This window comes from Tursiops truncatus, chromosome 3, assembly GCF_011762595.2.
Source record: "Tursiops truncatus isolate mTurTru1 chromosome 3, mTurTru1.mat.Y, whole genome shotgun sequence".
Classification (NCBI taxonomy): Eukaryota; Metazoa; Chordata; class Mammalia; order Artiodactyla; family Delphinidae; genus Tursiops; species Tursiops truncatus.
Window position 1 is genome coordinate 130,721,720 of NC_047036.1, and position 22,781 is coordinate 130,744,500.

The 22,781-nt window shown below is 41.0% G+C and overlaps 1 pseudogene; it reads right to left on the reverse strand.

The window, feature by feature from the left end:
* Positions 1 to 1,066: 1,066 nt before the first annotated feature.
* On the reverse strand, positions 1,067 to 1,639 carry LOC109548228 (large ribosomal subunit protein uL22-like; annotated as a pseudogene).
* Positions 1,640 to 22,781: the final 21,142 nt, after the last annotated feature.

The following is a 22,781-nucleotide window of genomic DNA, read 5'->3' on the forward strand; positions in this document are numbered from 1 at the left end:
GTTTCTAAGTGCTAGTGATGAGTATCACGTCCTCTGAATAGCAAGAAAAGTCAGTTGCTGGTTTTACTATAGATCAATGATTTCATACTTTCTTTTAAAAGTCTAGTTATTATCTACAGTAAATTAATTCAGCCTTCTCGTTTCTGACATCTGTGCATCGCACCATGGAAGACATTAGATCTGCCATGGTGAGCTGTTCTATGAAAATGGTGCAAGGGATGTATTCTTAGTTTTCTGTACATTAATAAAAAAAGTTTTTGTGTAGTTAATGTGAGCTCCACCAGGGCAGCAGTCATGTCTGTCTTGTTCCGTGCTGAACCTCCAGTGCCTAGCTCAGTCCTTGATGTATAATCGATACTTAGAAAATATCTGTTGAAAGACTAAATACAGTGTAAAAAATGAAGATATAAAATTTCTTAAAGCTCATGCATTGTAGAACCTTCTTGAATATAAGTGATCGTATATAACCAAAAGAAATATTTTAGATAGGAATAAAACAGTAGTAAATGACAGTGATGCGGTTGAACCCAGTCAGCACAAGTGTACAGCTCAAGAAGTTTTGTAGCTATATCATGTTGCCTTCAATGGACCTCAAAGGTTAAAGTCCAATGCTTTCTGGCCCTTATGATTGATGGTCTCCTTTCCAGTGCCCCAGACTGATTCTGCTGTTGAAAAGCAAATTAAAATTTTCTACATCTTTTGCCTTATTTCTATCTAATTTTAGCATGTTTTCTTACGTAAAGTATCATTTTTTGTCATTACAGTCATGTTGATCCATTCTTCAGGGAGAGTTTGGGTCCTGTTATCTTCTGAGTTTATTCCAGACTTTTTTCTTTACGTGCAGGTTACACTGAACTATCATGGCTAGGTTGCTTCTTAAAAATAGGACTTTTTCCATGTCACTTTCTTAATAAAGAATGAAGTTTTCAGTTCGGGTTTTTAGATCCTCCACTCTTGGTCTCAATTCACCTATCAAATTTTATTTCTCACTACTCTGCTTGAGGACCTGTGATGATCCAGTCTTTTTTTTTTTTTTACTTTTATTTGCATTTATTTTTTGAAGCATTTATTCCCAGACCATAAATCTTTGTTTCTTCAGTTTCTTCTGGGATATCTTTTCCTTCTGGGCAACCTCCTCTTCTGGTTTAGGAACAATCAGTTCTCTTTCAGTAAGGATCATCTCAATGTGTCAGGGAGAGCTCATGTATGAGTTGATCTGACCATGAGCTCTGTAAGTCCTGTGCCACATCTTGGGGGCTTTGTTCACCTGGATATGCTCAATGACCAGAGAATCTACATCTAAGCCCTTAAGTTCAGCATTACTCTCTGCATTTTTGAGCATGTGCAGTAAAAATTCAGCACTCTTTTTGGGCCACCGACCCTGTGTCCAGCCCCACTGTTTGGCCTGGGCACACCTACCAACTCCACCATTGTAACGATGGAATGGCACACATTGCTTCTTTAAAGTGACATCCTTCAGATGCTTGGTGGCTTTTCGGATATGCATACCCTTAATGGCCTGGGCAGTTTCACGAGTGTTCTTAAAGTGAACGCGAAGATTTGAACCTCTTGACTTGCATGATTTTGTGGGGTTTTCTGGGTCATGTGAATAGCGAACCATTTTTAGAGGTCACCTCAGGCCGCTTACCAGAAAAGGAGGAGTGGTCCAGTCATTTTAAGTGGTCTAGTCATTTTAAGTATTGTCTACCATTTTTAGGTGGTTCAGTCATTTTAAGTATCATCTACTGTGTACGTTGCACATATTATGAGCTCTCCTTGCCTTAAATCTACCTACCAGTCCAAGGTCTATCCATCATCCAGTGCTTTGATTAAAATCCATAAAGATTTCTCAAAGTATAACCTAGAGATTTTTCCTTACTTAAATTTTTATACCATTCCTGGATTGAAACCAACATTTCCTACATAGCCGTGAAGAATACTCTTCAGACTCTGGAAAAAAAGTCTTCCATTGTCAAAGTGGTTTGAGAAATTTCACTGTCCATGGAAAACAATTTGGAAAATAATACTTCTTACTGTGAGTTTCTTGAGGGCAGAGATCAAGTGTGATTCATTGTTTATACTCAGTGGCTCGTATATTGCTTGTCCCATAAGCATTCAACAGAAGTAGAATAAATTAATGATTGATGAAAATTTTTTCCTTCATTATGTGCTAGATTATGTTAATTTGACTTAGGTTTTGTATTTAAATCTTATTTCACCAGGGAGATAGAAATCTTAAGGACAGCACCATGTCTTGTAAGGTTTTATTTTTCACATTTAGTTCAGGACTTGTCATCTGCCTGGTAATGAATAGAAACTTGTTGTGTTGCTCTAATTTGACCACTTGAACTACTATGTGTGTCATGTCAGTATAGTGCAGTCAGCTTTACTTTGACAGTTGGAATTTGGTATAACGCCTTTGTTTATTCCATCTTCCAGGATTCACTCTGAAGCAGCTATTCCAATATTGCATTTGGCTGAATACTTGCAGGTCCTTTTCCCTAACTTATTGGAATAAGTTTATTCATTTTATCTCTCCTCTTACAAATCTGTTTAGCTTGTACATATGTGACCAATGTGAGCAAAATGATGCACTGAATAGGTCTTTAAACCTAGCTTTGTATCAACCAGTGAATGTTTTCATACTCCTGAAAAGATTCTATAGAAAGGATTTATAAATCAGACATTAAGGTTTCTAAGGCAGAAACTCAATAATTTGAAATAATGCCAAGGCATTTGGTAGGAGTTTTTGGCAGGGAGATTTCTCTAAAAACCCCTTACCACTACCCTGCCATTCTCTTAAGACTACCCTTTTTAACTGGAAGCACTTTTCTATAAGAATTCATGTATTTACATCTAGTTTTCTTAGACTTGTGTTCCTGTGAATGTGTGGTATGTTTCCAGAATATGATGTAGCATATTTCAGTTTGATTTTTATAGTCTCAGATTTGTTATTTGCTTGTCTTATTTATAGCACCTGGTATAATTTCAGTAAATTATTCCAATGAGTCTAAAAACTAAAAATTAGTTTCAATAAATTTGTAAAAATTGTCATTAATTTATACTATTATATAGCCTTAGGAACACCAGGAATATCGGCATTTTCAAATAAATCAGCCAAGTAACTGTGATTATAAAAGTCTAGAGAACTAACTTACAAGAGAAAAGGTTTCAGAAGACAAAATCAGTCTCTTTTCCAAGATTAACTAGGCAAGTTCTCCAGCTCTTTCTCCAGAACGGAAAGCACAGGTGTGATCTCACATACAGGCTGACCATCTTATAATAATTTCCTCTGTGAAGCTTTGTGGAGGCATGTTTTATTAGGTATGGGAAAACTTTACAGATTTCCTCTGATTAATTCTTCGGAAAGGGCTCAGATGCAGAAACTGCAATTTTCAACCCAAAGAACAATTAAAAGTGGTACACATATATTGTACCCCAGCATGCATCAAAGACTCCTTTCTTCTGCCATGGACTTCTTCCCAATTTACCTCTCTGGCACCTCCCCCAAATTCTCCATTTTTACTTTTAACTAAATGTTCAAGCCTTGTGTAATATATTAGTGGCAATATAAACCATTAGTTGGTGCCTCACTAGGGCTTTGAGGCTGCATGCCCATTTTACAGCAGCATTTATGAATGGTTGACAGCAAAAGCTCTAAGGTTAGGCTTACATTGAAAAAAAATGGCACCATTAATTTTCGTCTAGGAGCTTCAGTGGTTCCATTTCCTCACATTCAGTTCTCTGGGCAACCCTGCTTCACTGCAAGGGAAAGCAAACCTGGAGACAGGAGACCAGCCTCTCTGGGAGCTCTTGCATTCTGATGACATAAAATTAGTAAGAGTAGAACCATGGGCAGCAGCTATTGCCACAAAGCAATGATAGTTCATGTCATTGACCTCCTGAGTTTCTTGCAGGCAGTGAGCAGGCATAGGACTTCACACTTACAATTGCAAGCAGTCGTGTGATAGTTTATTATTTTTTTCTTTGTGGTGTGTGTGTGTGTGTGTGTGTGTGTGCGCGCGCGCGTGTGTGTGTGTGTGTGTGTGTGTGTGTGTGTTACAGAGGTGGAGAAAATGAGATGAACTCCAGTCTTAGTCTGTTCAGGCTGCTGTGACAGAATACTATAGACTTGTTGGCTTATAAACAACAGAAATTTATTTCTCACAGTTCTGGAGGCTGGGAATTCCAAGATCAAGGCATTGGCAGATTTGGTATCTGGTGAGAGCTCGCTTCTTGGTTTATAGGTGGCCGTCTTCTGTCTGTGTCCTCACATGGTAGAAAGGGCAAGGGAGCTCTCTGGGGTCTCTTTAATAAGGGCACTAATCCCATATGAGGGTTCCATCCTCATGACTTAATCACCTCCCAAAGACCCCTCCTCCAAAAACCATCACGTTGGAGGTTAAGATTTCAACACATGAATTTTGGGACACACAAACCTGCAGTTCATAGCAGTATCCTTGTGCACAACAGCTGACATTGAATCCATGTGTACCTGATGATAGTGGCAATATTTGAATAGAATTGTAGAATTAAAGAGTACTTAAATTTTAACATTTGTTTCTAATACCAGCTTTGTATTCAGGATACTTCAAGGTAGTGGCCAGACTCCTTCATATGGTTTAAGAGGCTCTCCTGGTCTGGCCCTTATGCACCTTCCCAGAATTTATTTAATCTCTCTTTTCCTTGGATTCTGTCTTCTCACCAAACTAAACTATTATTTGCCAAATCACCACCTGTTTCTTGCCTTTTCAGCCTTTGGATATCTATTCCCTCTGCCAAAAACGCTTTTGTGGCTAACTCCCATTCAGGAAGCCTGCCCTGAACCCTGCTGGTCCTTCTATGGACATCCACACTCAGCCTGTATATTGCCTATTATGGAGTCTTCATCCTATTTTACCACTGTCTGTTTGCTTGTCTACCTTCCTCACTAGACTGAAACTCCTTGAGGGCAAGAATCATGTCTTGCTCATCTCTATAGCCTTAGTGACTGGCATACACCTATCAAGTAGAACTACTTCTTGAATTAATTTGTGGGTTATGTAAGGCAGCTCTCATAACTGCTGTCTTACAGATTAAGTGAATGAAAAGTCAAAAAGAGTGAAAGGTCCTATCAGTGGAGACATACCTAGAAAACAAGTAACAGATTTAGAACATAAATTACGACAGTGGCAATACTGCTACTACTATTACTATCAATACTACTACTACTACTTATTATTATTATTATTAAAATACCATGAACCAGGAACCACACACACCTGGTTTATTAAATCCTCAGATCAACTCTTTAATGTAGGTATTCTTACTATCCACCTTTTTGTCAAGGCAGGATTTAAGTTTCAGAGAGGTTCATTAACTTAAGGTCACACAGTTTGACCTTGCCTTTCATTTACTCCTTGCTGCCTCTTAGGCATTTTGGTTAAATATGCAGATCTTCTTCCCCTGTACTACATCAAGCAGCAGCCAATTGTAGAAAGAAAATGACGGCAAATCAATTGGTTGCTTTGCCTGCCAGTTGTCAAACACTGGTTGGACTGATAGATTTCACTGAATTGATATATCAAGTTCAAATTCATCTTATCCAGACTGCATTTGATTCTGTAGACTCTGATTATATCCTTTCTCACACTGTATTCTAGAATTGCAGTAACTTAACTAAAATGTAACATTTCAGACATAGAATATAAGGACCCTAGGAATAGCCCCAAACTTTCATGCTAGCACCAAGGAAGATAGTTGTGTTTCTTCCCCATACACTTGGTACAAATCACTGCCAGATACAGAATGTTGATCTGGGGGTCTAAGTCTGACCTAGACTGGCAGTTTATATACTTGTGATGGATTTATGCCCTGGTGAGTTGTAGAGAATCGGTTAGACTTGTGGACCCATCCCCCGCCCCCTTCAGCTCCCCTAGAACTTAGGAAGCACATTCACAGAGCCCTAAGCAAGCAGCGTTCTGGTGAGCTGATAATGTGCAGCCTCTGCCTTTGTCCCAGCAGACTGGACAAGGGGCACGTCCAGTTCATCACTGCATGCACAGCTTGATGCCCTTGTTTGAGCTTAGTAAATCTGTGTTGAATAAATCAGTTGATTTGGCATTGGCAGGACAAATCGGGCTGATAGCCCTTTCTCTTTTCGACAGCATTTCTCATTTCCATTTCAGTTATGTTGGATAGTCAGTGTTTGTAAGTAGTCTTCCTCCAGCCTAAAGCACCATACCTCTTTTAGATGGTAACATTTCTTATTACGGCGTCTTAGATGGTGTTATGAGACTTTAAATGGAGTGCCATTTCTTAAAGATGTCCCAACTGTCTTATACAATCATCACTAGTTTAGCATGACACCTTCTTCAATATTACCAGGTGCCCTGCTTTATGCACAAGCTCTGTTTTGTTTTGTTTTTAACAGTTTTGTTGAGGTATAATTGACGTACAATAATCTGCAGATATATAAAGCCTACAATTTAATAAGTTTTGACATGTATATACGTATAAAACTGTGAGACTATCATCACAATCAAGATAGTGAATAAATCACTCACCCCCCAAATTTCCTTGTTCCCTTTATAATCTCTCCCTACCCCTTTCCCCATCACTAGGCAATGACTGATCTGCTTCCTGTCATTCCTATAATTATTATGCATTTTCTTGACTTTATATAAATGAAATCACAAAAGATGTATTCCTTTGTCTTACATCACTCAGCATCATTATTTTGGGGTTCATTTGTATAATTGTGTAAGTCCATAGTTAATTCATTTTATTGCTGGGTAGTATTATATTTTATAGATATACCACAATTTGTTTAGCCATTCATTTGTTGATTAAGATTTGGTTTGTTTCTAGTTTTGGGGTATTATGAATAAAGCTGCTGTGAACATACATATATATGCTTTCGTTTATTTTGGATAAGCACCTAGGAATGGAATGTCTGGATCATACGGTAGGTGTTATGGGTTGAATTATGTCCCCTGAAAAAGATATGTTGATGTTCTAACCCCTGTACCTCAGAATGTGACCCTACTTGGAGATAGAGTCTTTATACAGGTAATTGAGTTAAAATGAGGTCATTAGGGGGGACCTTCATCTAATATAACTGTTGTCCTTATAAAAATGGGAAAATTTGGGCATAGAGATATGCACAAAGGAAGGATGCCATGTAAAGATGAAGGCAAAGGTAGGGGTGATGCTTCTGCAAGCCAAGGAATGCCAAAGACTGCCAGCAAACCACCAGAAGCTAGGAGAAAGGCATGGGACAGATTCTCCCTCACAGCCCTCAGAAGAAACCAACACTGCCACCACCTTGATCTTGAACTTCTATCCAAAATTATGAGACAATAAATTTCTGTTCTTTAAGATACCCAATTTGGGGTACTTTGTTATGGCAACCATAACAATCTAATACAGTATGTTTGTTTAAATTGTTAAGGAACTGCCCAATTGTGTTTCAAAGTGACTATACCATTTTATATTCCCAGCAGCAGTGTTTAAGAATTCTAATTCTTCCATGTGCTCACCAACACTTGGTATGGTCAGTTTCTAAGTTTAGCCATTCTAATAGGTATATAGTGATATTTAATTGGGGTTTTAATTTGCATTTCCCTAATAACTAATGATGTTGAGAATTTTTTTCATGAGCTTATTGCTATCTATATATCTTCTTTGATAAAATATTTGTTCAAATCCGTTACCAATTGTAATTGGGCTGTTTTCATACCATTGCCTTTGAGAGCTCTTTTTATTTTCTGCATGCAAGTCCTTTATCAGATATGTGATTTCAAAATATTTTCTCTTTGTTTCTTATCTTTTCATAGCATTTGAAGAACAGAGGTTTTTGATTTTGATTACATCAAAGTTATCAGTTTGTTCATTTTTAGGTCCTGCCTTTAGTGCCTTAACTAAAAATCTTTTCCTAAACCAAGGTCACAAACACTTTTGCCTAAATTTTCTTCCAGATGTTTTCTAGAACCTAGAAGTTGAGTTTTTAGGTTACATTTGAGTATGAATTCATTTTGAATTAATTTTTATGTGTTGTGAGGTATAAATTGAGTTTCCTTCTCATTTCTTCTTTTTGCTTATTGATATTTAATTGTTCCAATGCCATTTGTTGAAAAAATTACTTTTATTCAGTTGAATTGTCTTTGAACCTTTGTCAAAAATCAGTAGACCATATATACATGGGTCTATTTCTTTACTCTCTGCTCTGTTCCACTGGTTTGTCTATCCCTATGCAAATACATCATTTGATTATTATAGCTCAGTGGCTTTGAATTTGGGGTGATTTTGTTCCCCAGAGTCATTTGGCAATGTCTGGAAACACTGTTGCTTGTCATAACGGGGGTGGGATACTGTTTGTATATAATTGGTAGAAGTCAGGAATATTGCTCAACATACACAGAATAGCCCCCCTACAACAAAAGAATTATTCAACCCAAGTTGATTGGGCTACTTTAGGTCCTTTGCATCTGCATGTAAATTATGGAATCAGCTTATTAGTTTCCCTAAAAGTCCTGCTGAGGTTTTGTTTGAGATTGAGTTAAATCTATAGGTAGCAAATGGAAAAAATCGATACCATAATACTACCTTAATAATACTGAGTGTTTCCATTCATAAACACTGTATATCTCTCCATTCATTAGGTCTTCTAAATTTCTTTTAGCAAGGTTTTGTAGCTTTTCAGTGTATAAGTGTTGCATGTCTTTTATCAAATTTATCCCTAAGTAGTTAGCATTCTTTTGCTACTATTGTAAATGGTATTGTTTTTTACTGAGTAAAGTTTTAAAGAAGAGACATCTATATTTTCCATGAGCTTGGAAGGCTAATTAGCACATAACCTGCTCTACTGGGTCTTGTAATTTCAGGCCCCAGTATAACTCTTAGGATTCATGGGATTCCAAGTGATAGTGACCCAAGTTCCTTCAGATTAAGAGAAAGACGATAGCTCACTGAACAAAAGGAAGAGCTGCAGATCAGAACCTGGACATGATGGCATTTAGATTCACTCTCCCGTAGCTTCTCAAATTTTCTCCAAGGCATCTCCAAGTCTTCTCAAACTCTCTCCAAGCTTCATTTCCTCATGATCTTCTATGTTGAGGGATATGGCACTTTGCAGCTCCAGGGCCATATCCTGGCAGCCTCATGAATAGAGAGGAAAAGAGATTTTTCTTGGCCGGCCCCTTTAGATGATTCCTGGAAAGTGCCCTGATATTGGCTAGGGTCACATATCTAACCCTGGACCAAAGACTGGCCAAGGCATTGCAGTATAATGATAGGTATCATCAGGATTATATTCCATCAGAGTTTTAGGGTCCCTTGCTAGAACAAGATGGTGTGAGGGGAAGTGGAATGGAAGTCCTGGGCAAAGACAGCAGCCACCACGACCAGAAACATCATCTCCCCAGATCTCAGCATGCTCAAGAATTCAAAAGAAAAGCCCTATCATGTGTCATTATTCTCTACTGGAAATGGTGTCATTCATTAACAGATGTTCATGTTGACGTTTTTAATGTTTCTATGTGCATCATTTTTGCCTTCATGGATTGAGGGCCTGTTTGGGAAGCGCATCTTCATTTCCATGTCTTTTCTTCCCTTCCTTCATCCAGACAGTCCACATGTTATTGAACCCCTCTGGTTTCCAAACTCAGAATAACTAAAACTTAGTTAGGAGGATCATATCCAAAGAGGATAAAGATGGGTTAACGCAAGAAAGCAGGCATTAGAATAGGGAGACGTTGTGAGAGAGTCGTCTTTTGGTTTATCATCGCTACTAATCCTGAAAAGTATATTTAACTTCTCTAAGCCTCAGGTTTCCTTTCTTCCCGCCATTTGGGAATGTTGTCTCTGGATGACATTTTGCCTTTTTATGTTTCAAGTTAAAAACAGAACTAAATTTTGGTGCGCCAGCCCTCCCTTTTGTCCCTTCCCCAGTGCCATCAGATTCACTTTAGGTTAGAAAAATCTCTAGGGATGGATCAAGGAGGTGTTTTCTGACAAGCCCAGCTTTTGCAGCCTTGAGCAAGCCTGGGAGAGCTAGGGTGTGGGAGTTTTGCTTCTGTTCCTTGTGGGAATAACTATTTCTATATTTACACAAGGGATTCAGGCTGCCATGCTGTGTGTCCTCAGCTGAAGAATTGTTCCTAGAATGCTGATTAAGGGGAATAAAAAATTCTCTTTTAGAAGAGGAAGAACAAGTATCTGTTCTCTATATTCTCCTTCCATCTTTTACTGCTCTCATACCCTCTCCAGGTCCTAATAGCAAAGGTGAAAAAGAAGAAGAAAATTAGAGAACAGTCATCATCGCTATATATGAAGGATGTAGTATGTACCAGATCTAACCTGAGGGTTTCACCTTGTTGCCTCATTGAATCCTCACAATAAATGTATGATGTGATATCATCTCCATTTTCCAGGTGAGGAAAACTAAGGTTTAAAGAGATTACATAACTTGTCTTGGTTACATAAGTAGTTATTACTGGAGCTAGCGTGTGAACCTAGATCTGGCTCCCCTCTCAACCTCTATGACATCCTGCATCTCATTGTATCTCAGTGAAGGAAGGACTTTTAGAGATCCTGTAACATTACCCTAATCGTGGAGAGAAGAACAGACAATTAAATTGTCTGGTTTGCCTTTAGTTGAATAAGTTAATTCTAATGGTGAGAAAATTGAAGCAAAAAAAAATAAAAAATCCCTAGATAATATGTGAAAAAATGAGGATTCCTGGGCTTCACTCCCTGGAGATTTAGATTCTGAAGGTCCTGGAGCAGGGGGAGGAGTTAGAGACAGAGAAATGTAGACATGTGTTTACTCTTCAATGCTCCTGATACAGATACAGGTGATCACTGAATTATACCTGCAGGAAAGCTGGATTGGCTTGTCCTGGTTATGTGGTCATTGTTCTGAATTCATTCTCTTTTGGGCCAAATTTGCATTCATTTTGCCTTAAAAGACTGTGTGTGTATGTGTGTGCCTAAGGAGAAGGGATGGAAAAAGAAGGAAAGCCATGGAAAGATAATTAGGTCATCAGGAGACAGGAATGTCTTACTGGGGTAGACTGAGGAATCAGCCATGTATTTTTTCTTTTAGCCCAAGAGCTGTATTCACCATGCAGCCTAGGTGTGCATGGCTTCTTGCTTCAGTGAGTCTCAAAGGTGCTGCCCAGCTCTGGTCATTTCTGGGCCATAGACTGCAATTCAACTTTACCCAGCCCTCTTAAAAATATTGCTTTTGACCCCTGGGGAGATGAAATAACGGAGCCACGCAAAGTCATTACCACTCTAGCCAGAAAGTGGCACAAGACGCCTTTCTAATGGGACATCAGGAGTCCTGCCCTGCAGTGTGAAGCACAGGAAGCTTTCATGCTTCTCTGTCTCTCCTGCAGAAACCGTTGGAGCTGCCTCACCTCCCTTCCTCCATTCTTCATAGAGAACCGAAGTGCTCTTTTTATAAATGTGGAACAAATCAAACCTCTCTGTGTTAGAGTCGTCATCGAGAATGTAAGCTCCAGGAAGATGGGGATTTGGTGGGGCTTTTTTAGGCTGATGTATTCTCGGTGCCTACAATGGTACCTGACCCAGGGGTAGATGTTCAATCAACTACTGACTGACTGACAGAATAAACGTATGAATACACTCTTCGATGGCTTCTGTCACAGGTAGAGTAAAATCCACCTTCCTTAAGATGGCTTTTAAGGCCCTTCCTACCCTTCATCTTAAACTTGCTCTCCCCCTTCCTTGCCATGGTCCAGACTTCTCTCATTCCTTTGAGTCCATCAACAGCCTTCCTGCCTCTGGGCTTCTCTGCTGCTGTTCCTTCTGTCTGGAATTCCCTACTCTTCACCCTTAACCTGAAAGGCACCTTCTCTTCCTTCAAGTCTCAGGTTGATTATCATTTCCTTGGAGAGGTGGGTGTTCCTTGCCTTCTCTCTTCCATCTAAATTAGGTTCTCCTGTTTTCCTTCAGAGCATTTTTTCTTCTTTTTTGGCCCTGAACACAACTTATCCTTATTTGAGTCTTCACTAGGTCATTGTCCATCTCTCCTACTGGACAATAGGCTCTCGGAGGGAAAGACCGTGTCTGTTTATCTCTCTTCTGTATACTCAGGGCCTGGCAGAGGGTCAGGCACAGAGAAGACCCTGAATAAATAAATATTTGTTGAGTGAACAGACGCATTTTAGCTGCAGAAAACTTCAACTAAAATAATTGAAGTCACAGTTAGGAATACTGGCGTCCTGCTTTCGTGAGAATGAAGCCAAACCCTGGCTAACCCAGATTTGCTAAAGGGAAAAGGGTGAGCCTGTCATTGTGTGAGGATGTCAGAAATGATGGAGTTGGAGTTGGTGCAGACATGACAACTGACCTCTCCTGCTGGTAATTAGTAGCCTCAGGCTAACTTGTAGCAAGAGTGGGCAGGAAACAACTCATAACCACCCAATTAAAAGGCAGTGCGAGTTTAAATTTAGAAGCCATCTGTGGCCATGCCATGGAAACCATGCTGAGGAGGACAGTCGGGTGTATAGCTCTTGCTCCAAGGGCTGTTCGTGCATGACAGAGAGATAATTAAAGACACTGTGAATCTGCACATTTTGAAATTATGCCCAGTGGCTCTCTTGTCCTGAGCAGATGAGAACACCATGAATTAGGGTCTGGGCCACTGCATAGGAGATTACAGGTCAGAAAGTATTTAAACCCCTCCTGTTTGAAAGGGAGAAATACATTTTTTATTGATGCCATCAGGTAAGATGCATGGAATGCATTCCTACTCTGAGCTGGGAATTGGAGGATCTCTGTTCACGAATCCCCTCATCCACGGAAAGTCTTCATGACCTTGGCCAAGACCCTCAGCCTCTTTGGGAATCACTTTTATACATTGAGAAAGTTAGTATTCTTTTGATTAGAAATGATGAAGAATTTTGATTCTTTTTTAGGTGAAAAGGGTCGTAATTGGCTCCTATAACTGAGTACTGATGGCAGAATGTGCTTTCAGCCTAGTTGGACGCAGGAGCGTAAACAATTGACCAGGACACGATTCCTCCTTCTGGTCTCTTAGCCCATGTTCTCTCTTGCCTCTGTTCTCATACCAGCTTTCCCCTGGTGATGAGATGGCTGTAGCAGCTCTGGCCTGTACCTTTTCAGCTAGTCTTTTCTCCATGAATTCTACACACACCCTGAAATTCACTCTTTTTGGACCAGTGGTCCCTGTGGCTGATCTCTACTTATGTCAGCAGGAAAGTCCTCTACCCCTCCCTAGAAGACGCTGAAGTCCCTTGGATTTTGGACCCTGGTTCTTCACAGCTGTGACAGCATGCCCCAGGAGGTCAGCTGCCCCTGGTATGCTTGAAACTCTTTAGTCAAGATCCAGAGATAAGGGGGTCCACAGTCAAATAGGGTATATCCAAATGGGGTTCATTGCATTTCTTCTCAGGAGTGACTGAGTTCTGACAGCAGGTGTTCTTGCTGATTTCCACCATGTTACACGTGATGGATGAAATTCACATGGCAACGTGGTAGAGCGGTTCAGAGGGCACACTCTGGTGTTGGGCAGACCTGGGTTCAACTTTTGACTGCCCCACTTAGTAGCTATAAAACCCCAGACAAATTGCTTAATGTCTCCCAGCTCTGTTTTTCTATCTGGTAAAACAAACAAAAAACACCCCACTTAACTATGGGTGTTGCCATGAGGGTAAGATTAAGTGACATAATTTGCAAAATGTGCTTTACACACATAGCAAACACATACAATAACAATGAAATGTTATTTATTTATGTGTGTATAAAACCTAGAGTTTTGCAAGACTCCTGGTCAGGGACTTTGCATAAGTCTGCACCTTTCTCTTGTATTCAAGAAAACCTATCGGGATGCAGAGTTACAGAGATAACCTTGAACGTGCTGTCTTCAACAAATTTTTGTGTCTTTGTGTTAGTTACAGTTTTGTGGTGGCATTTACCCCTAACTGGACTGTTTCATGGCAGTGTGTCATGGCAGCACCTTTATTTAATGTTTCTTCTATAGTCTGACATCATCGTTCCCACCAGACTGTAAACTGTATAGTGGACCAGGACCATGCTTTTTCATCTACCAGTGAATGTGTGGTGTCTTGCCCTGACTAATGAATTCATGGTTGATCTCCAAGTATATTATTAAAATTTCCCTTAGAGCAAGGACCATATAAAATATCTCATAGTTAACCTCAGGCCCCCCAATATAATAAAAGAGCTATTATTTACTGAAACAAAGTAGGCACTCACTAAATAATTGTTGTATAATTTATGTCTTTATTTCAGTCTTTCTATCAATTCTGTTTTATTCTACTAATACTTTTAGATGCTCATATACAAATGTGGGATGGCTATAGCTCCTCTCTTTGTCACATTAGTTATCAGAAGAGTGCTCTCAGAGCTCTAACTTCTATACTGTCTATGAGTACCCCACCAGCAGGAGAGTGTGTATAGCCAAGGGTTTGTGGATTCTCTCAGTTACTGCTTAGAGAACTACTGTGTACTCTTTCCTCGCGTTACTCCCAACAATTTACAGAAGAAAATGATCTTATAGTTGTAATACTGGCTTACAGCTTTTTTTTTTTAAGATTTTTCTTGATGTGGACCATTTTTAAAGTCTCTATTGAATTTGTTACAATACTGCTTATGTTTTAGTTTTTGGTCATGAGGCATGTGGGATCTTAGCTGCCCAATCAGGGATCGATCCCGCACCCCCTGCATTGGCAGGTGAAGTCTTAACCACTGGACTGCCAGAGAAGTCCCTGGCTTATAGCTTTAAAACCTCTTTCATCTGCATTATATCTTTTTTTTTTTTGGTAGTGAAACATGGTTTTATTGAGAACGTCTCAAGTCCTCTGTCTGAGTGACAGGGTCTCATGCTCGGTGCTGGCTGGTCTCAGTGCAGGAGGAAGCTCATGCAGGGGGTCACGTGTGGCCTGCACATCAGTGGACACACAGGGGGCACCGAGGAGTGCGCCTGGGTGACAGCGCTCTCGGCGGGATTACATTCATATGAAGTGTCCGAATTCTAGAATAAAATTAACAGCATATAACCCAAAGTTGGAGAAGCAAACAGCTTTCGGGGCTCATTCCACGAACATTCCACAGACCGCCTTTAACTGTTCACGACTGGGTCCGCAACATCTGCATTATATCTTTTCTCAAGGTTTTTTGCCTTGGTATATGAGAGATGCTCTTGCTTTGGTAAGTCTAATGTCTGATTAGATTATGTCATTTATCATCTAGCAAGAAACAGTCCAGTTAATAATACCTGTTTCATTTTCTAAGCAAGTCATGAAGTAATTGTGAGAGCTAAAGACATTTATAAGTAGCTTGGATAGACATTCCTCTCCTTTTCCTAAAAGTCTGAAAATTTCCTATTTGTTTCTAGGGGACTTTGCTACTGGATGTGCTGCTTGCATCTTCTTTAACTCTCCCTTCCACAAAGTGAAATGAAATCTCTCTCTCTAGCAAATTTTATATACTAAAAATGCATGACTTTTGTAGTCAGAAGAATCCCCACGAGTAAACAAACATATTTGCAGATGCTTGCATGGGTGGGGGCATTTTGTGTCTGCCTGTCCAGCATTCTTTCCTTTGGGGAATGACCATGTTCACAGCTCCTTGCAGCTCTACCAAGGCTGCTGAACATGGTCCCTGCCCCTGGACCAGGATAGGTGTGGGCAGTGGGTTGTGGACAGCCAATGGGCCAGCACTGATCACTCAGATTCTTTCTCCTGGGGATTGGAAACTTTGAGTAGCCCCTCTGCAAGAGTTCTTCAGTTGGCTCTTCCTTCAAATCTATGAGTTACCGCAGATCCTCTGATTAAATTCCACTTCTTCCCTTAAATTTAGTCAGGGTTAATTCCTATATATAGCACACAAAGAACTCTAACTGTTACAATTGGTACTCTGAAATCTACCCTGAAGTATGATGCCTGCTCCTCATCCCCTGCTTCTCCAGAAGCTTCTGTTTTGATTCTACTATATTTCTAAATGGAAGTTTTCTGGTGGCAAGAGAGAAGACATTTCTGATTAGCGTTGTTATTGAGGCGCTTCACGTTGTGTCACAATATTCAGCTGACTCTAGTCTAGACTGATCCTGGGAGCAACTAGGACTTGTGATCAAGAATTGACTAGTGAGTGTCGGAGATGACCAATCTCTTGATCTCTGTATTCTGAAGTCATGTCTGTAGTTACATCGCTGCTGAGACTATATCTGTGGTCTTTTTATTTATTTATTTTTAATTGAAAAGAAAATGGGTTCCCCCCACCCCACCCCCAGGATGATGAGAAGTCAGGCAAACTTGAGACAGAGTTATGGTCCATGTGCTGTTCTGAAATTCCTCTAGCCTTAGATGCTATGAATGACTCCAGGTAACAAGGCTCAGTTATGAAAATCACCCAGCAGGATACAATGTTTGAGGAACTGGGAGAGAAAAAATGTTTTCTAAATATAGATGATGTGTTGGTAGAAGCCAGCAGTGGAGCCTTTTGCCTCCTGACTTCTTGGCTGGGGTTCCCCACCATCCCAGATTGCCTCTCTAAACAGGCTCAGGACCTCTCTATATCTGACTCTAAGCTGGGCTCTGAGTTTAGCAATTTTTAATGGAATTGATGGAAAGGAACACCAGTTAGATCAGATTTTTGGCTGTGCTGGCATGCCAGCCTGCCATATTTTCATAGGCACCCAGATTACAAGTTTATTTATGTCCCCAATTTGCTATAACTGAAATTAACAACAGGCCATTTGGGGACCTGGAGAACCACAGATGCCGATAGAAGCAGCCACATCTTTCACATTTTATGCTTATTTGAGTCACTGAGTGTGGGGACTAATAAAGAAGAAACGGTAGGTTGATTTTCTGTCATCATCATCATTTTTGTTAATATAATTGCTATTAATCAAAGCTTGAGAGATTTCAAACATCAAAAATAATCTGAAATATAATCATACTCTGTAGTGCAGTGCCCTTCCCGTTCCCCCTCCTCCTCCTCTAAGGAACAGATTTGGAAACCCAACCTCACTTCTGAATAAGAATAAATTATAAAACTGTAGAAGGAAATACTATTCCTTTTGGCATTGATGGCTTTGGGGTCTTCTCTTCCCATTGCGTAAACCAAGTTCAAATAAGAGACCGTGTCTCTAGTCACAAGATACTTAAGTTGGGAGTAGTTATAGCAAATGGTGGGGGAGGGTGGAGTTTATAACAGACCCGAATGATTGAGATGTTTTCCATTACAGTATTGTTGACAATAGTCCTGGAACTCTTTTTTTCTTTTAATTTTTGCTTTCATTGCTGGAAACTGGATTGAAACTCCTCTTTGAAGCTTGTTAGAGTTATAAGAAGGCCTGATCCCAAAAGTGGGAGCCTGACTCTGCTCATTAACCTCTTCTTTTACCCTAGGCAAGTCACCCTTCCTCTCAGGCCCTGGTTTTTTCTTCTCAAAAATGGAGAGGTAATAATCTCCAAGATACCTTTCAACCTGAGAATGCTTTGATTCTGTGAATTGCTTTTGGAACCAGTTTATAGGCACAAACTAAAAAAGGTGAGCATGGGCTTCCCTGGTGGCACAGTGGTTGAGAGCCCGCCTGCCGATGCAGGGGACGCAGGTTCGTGCCCCGGTCCGGGAAGATCCCACATGCCGCGGAGCGGCTGGGCCCGTGAGCCATGGCTGCTGAGCCTGCGCGTCCGGAGCCTGTGCTCCGCAATGGGAGAGGCCACAACAGTGAGAGGCCCGCATACCGCAAAAAACAAAACAAACAAAAAATGTGAGCATAACTTTGGACCGGTGATATGCTGAATTTATAGTGATAGTTTGCAGACTTTAGTGTGCTTGAAGCTCATCTGAGGTGCTTGAGAAAAAGAATTCAGGGTTCCGTCTCTGGAGATTCTAATTTGGTAGATCTATGGCCAAAATCTTTGCTTAAACAGACCCTTTGGGGGGGGATCTCTTTTGTGTGTGCACATGCATGTGTTTCAAATGAGGGGGAGCAGGGTGAGAATATGATACTTATAAGGGTAAACATAATTTTAAAAAAATTCCCTTTCCCATAATTCTTTTTTCCTTTTTTTTTTTTTTTTTTTTTTTGAGTAAACTTAGCTACCTGATCCTTAGGAAAAGACATGGGAACTACATTAAGCAGATGTTCCTTGATCCGTGTAGGCTCAGAGGAGGCAGAGCAATTGCTGGCACGATAAAGGAGAGAAATGCCAAACGTTGCCAAAGGGTCCTGAGCCTCTGAAGAGGACAGATTAGAGTCAGAAGACTTAACTTTCATTCCTAGCACTGCTCTTTACTTGCTGTGGCCTTCGACAAGTTGTTGGAAGCCCTCTGAAGCACTCTTCTTATTTACTGATTGGGCTAAGCTCTGTGACACACCCGGATATCCCCTGAGGGCTCAATGATTTACTCTGTCAGCTTCTGGAAGTGCTCCTAGAAAATGCCCTCAGCTTGGAGCCCTCTTTGGAGACGGCCTCAGCTGAGGAAAACTTCAGGCTTGTCTAAAGCCTGCCTCCTTCTAGGGCAGCCTCCAATAAGGACTCATCACTGTGGTGGTGTAAAGGCCCAGCCTTCTCACCCCAGTGAGTGACAGTTCTCAAGAACCAATGTGGTCCAGAGCTCTCTGTGGGACTGAGAGAGACCTTTGTGGGGACTAGTCAGTCAACTTCTACCTCTACACATCCTGCTTCCTTTTCCTCCCTTGCACAGGTGTTGATTATGAGAGGGCTCCCCAATAAAGGCCTTGCGTGCTAATCTCTGTCCCAGAAAACCCAGTCTGGAAGAGCAGTAGTAATAGTACCAGCCATGATAGTAGCAGTGACCGCGTATTGCATGCTTACTATAGACCACACGAAATGCCAAGTCTTGTACAAACATTATCCTGCTTTCTCTTCAACACTGTCCTATAAGGTGTGAATTCCCATCTCATTTTACAGATGCGGAATAGCTTTATGAACTTAAAAGAAAACGAAATGTGTAAATGTGCTTTGAATACAAAGTAGTATTACTTCTATTTATAAATTTCAACTGAAAAGCGTCTTTTAAGGCTCTCCAGTGGTCGTCTCCAGATGAAAGCCTTCTAACTGGTTCTCAGTGGGAGAGAATGACAGCTCTCCTCCCTTGTCCTCTGTCACCTGCCCCATTCATCCAACTCAAAGGGAAACCAGGAGGCCTTTTCAGTCCTAGCCTCCCAGTGGCTCTTTAAAAGTGCTCCATAGGCTGTGATATCCTTATCTTTCCTTCTATAGTGTGCCTTGCACATAGTTCTGGTGGCACTTTTTTCAAATCCAGGAAATCCCTTTGCACAGGAAGAAAAACAGCACCGACTTTCTGTCTCTGTATCCCCAGGATTTAGAGTTATACATCACATTTATTCACCCTCCCATTGCACACTTTTCTGGCATCTCCCATGTCTGAGAAAATGTGCCAAGCCCAAGGGATGACTAAGGAGAAGTCCTTGTTCTCAAGAGAATTAGCTTTCATACCTGTAGGTCCTATCCCAGACTTTGGGGGCAAAGTGAATTCCAGATCCTGAGTTGGGGGCTCGTGGTTTAGGCTGCACTGAATTCCTCGTGTACTGAGCCTTCATGCCCCAATTCCATCAATGCATCCAGGGGTGGCAACAAGTTCCCTCTCACCTATGGCCTACAGCTTGAAGCTCTTTATATTTGAAAAGACTAACCTACCTCTAGAGAGACAGAGGACCCCAAGCTTAAGTTAAACCTACTTCTTGACTGAGAATACCTGTCATGGTTTAGGCTTAAACCCATATTAAGGTTTTCTATCATTTGCCACCACATTCAGTCACATTCACCCTAAGAAAGTAGAACTCTTTGTTAAAAATAATTTTGTAAAATTCTTTTCAAATAAACTGGTAGGCTCTCTGCCAATAACTGTTTATTTCTTAGAGACTCAATTGCACTCTCAACGAAAGACTCATCCCTTTCTGTCAATATTCCCTTCATTGCACACGGATAATGTTTACTGTAGCGACCTCAGGGACCATACCAGCATCAGTTTCTTTCATGGGGTTACCTGTAGCCAAGACAAATAGCAGGAGTTTAGAACCTCATCTCCCAGAGCTCTGGGAGAGTCCATCTTTATCGTGTTTATTGGCAAGTAGGTGTGGGAGCACTGGGGTTTCCTGCCTTCCTGCAGCCCCATGATAAAGATGCATAATCTGGGCAACATTTGCTGACTCAGCCCTGAGCTCGAGGTCAGTAAGATCAGGTGATTCCAGCAGAGGTTAGTCTGTGCTGTGTGCAGAGAAGTTACTATTTGGGGAACAAGAGAACCCTGGGAAAGTTTGGATACTGGATTTTGCAGTTATATAAGAGATATGTAAAGATGCGAGGATTTAAGAAAAAACCATCATAGGAATCCCTTTCACTTGAAAATTCATTTATCCATTCAACAAATATTTATTCAGCCTGGTATATGTTCCAAACACTGTTCAAGGCATAGATAGAAAACAATGGATGCTACCTTTCTGAAGCCTGTATTTCGGTATGGGACTCAGACAAAGAATACAAGAATAAAGCAATATATAGTTGTGGTGAATATTATGAAGCTAGTGGGAACGTGATCAAGAATAATGGTAGATGCGGAATGGGGATCAGGAACCATTTAGAATGGGTTTTTACCCAAAGCTGTTCCGAGGGATGATCTTTTTTCATTGCCCTGGAAGGAGGGGAGAGGAGAGAGCTGGCTGAGGAGCAGAAAATTCTCTCCAGGCAGATTCTCCTGAATGTATGAAACCCTAAAAAGCTCCAGGAGGAGACTAGTGTGGCTGGGTTCATGGATGAGCCTGGAGAGGAAAGTGGGGCCGGCTGCTACAGAGCATATGGCAGGCTATGGTAGGAACTGAGTTTATTCTAGGTTGTAGAGGAGAGATGCATATCTGATGTGGTCTATGCAGTATCTCGATTAGCATAGTAAAAGCTATGCTTCCAGGGTAATCAACTGCAGCTTGCTTACGCATGCTCTCAAAGAGGTGACACTGGTACACATCACGTGTACTTCGTTTTGAGTTTCCTGGAAAAAATTTTTCCATGATACCACATAATAGTTAAGAGCATGTACTTGGCAGTCAAACATCTTGGGGTTGGAATCCTGACTCTAGAAGTTGTTTGTTAGCTGCATAACTTGGACAAGTTAAGTCATCTCTCTGAGCCCAGGTTTCCTCATCTGTAAAACTGAGACCATCAGATTACCTATTGTACAGTGACTCACCTGATTCCTCTGGGGTTCCCTTCCGTGAAGCATTAGGACAGACGAGGCAGTGTGGAGGCTGAAACATTGGTTTATGAACTGTGGCACGGCCGAGACCACTAGAAAAGACCACAGGTCTGCAGAACGTGAGAAGGTCATTCTCAGCTCCATTCTACTTATTATCTCATTCTTTTTCTGCTGCTCCATCAATCTCCTTCCAAACTCTTAAAGAGAGAGCCTCACTTGAGATGAAGTACGTTGAGCCTCGTTCTGCCTGGTCCCTTATTCCTGTTGATTTTGCTTGCACATGGCCTTTATTGTGTGAGGCAGAGGTGGGCTGAGGGTGGGAGCTCATGACTGAGGAACCAAGGGTGGGGCACATGCAGTGTCCACTCTGCCAAGACCACAGCGCTGAGTGAGTAGATTCCAACTCTTGGTTCATCTCACCCTTGGGAAAAAGCATGCGAAGACTCTGCCATCCGGTCCTCTCCTTGTAGCTTCTGTTTCTAAAAGATGTTGTACGGATCCTTAGCACAGTGCCCTTAGTTTACTGACTGGATGGATAAGATCAGTATTAATGGAACCAGATATATTTTCTTCATTCTTAAGGGAGATTGGGAAGGGCTTTTTCCTAAAAACAAAATCACATCCTTAACGTTCTCCAAAGGCTTATCGTGATCTGAGTCCTATTGCTTCTCAAGCCACATTTCTCACTATACCCCAGTCTCTCATTCCTTGCCCTACCCAAACTGAGCTACTTGTAGTTTGCCATCCCCTGGGCCTTTGCATATGCTGTTCGCTTTGTAGAACTCTTTTCTGCCATCATCTCCTGTTCCCATCCTTCAGTTTTTTGCTCAGAGGCCACCTTCTTCGGGAAGCCTTTCTTACCTTCCTAAACCTGAGTTAGCTGTACCTCTCTTTGTCCTCAGGACTCCTTGGGCTTACTTTTCCTATTCCTTTCCTCACTGATTATTGAGTTGCCTGTTGAAATATTTACTTGCCTCTTCTACCTTCATCTGTAAGCTCCACAAGTACAGGGACTTTAGCAGGTAACTGACATAGTCACCAGTGCATGTCCACGTACCAGACATACCTGGCACACAGTAAGTCTCCAAACATCTGTGGAATGAATAAGTGAGCTCAACTACACGCACGCACACACACACACACGAAAAGAAGCAGCATCTTTAGTGTTCAACAACATACCACCCTGTCCTCCTTAACAGGAAGAAGTTGGAGCCACTGCCACAAAGTCTCTGAGTATATACAAAATGGCCCCACATCATTTGTGAAACTGGAATTATCTGATGAGGGATTAAAGATTTGGACATAGAGTTCAAGCAGTAATAAATCTATATTCCTTCAAGGCTTAAGGTGGGATATTTGTTAGGTACCTTTCAGTTAGAGGAGGCAAGATTGGATTTTTGTGGTCTCCTCTGGAAGAGCCCTCATTGTAAACTCCTGGGGGCTAGGTTTATTTATCTCAGAAATATGTAACACTGTGATGACCTCCCATGGTTCTAGAAAGGCTGAACGCTATAGACAGGTGTTTGATCTACTAATCCGTC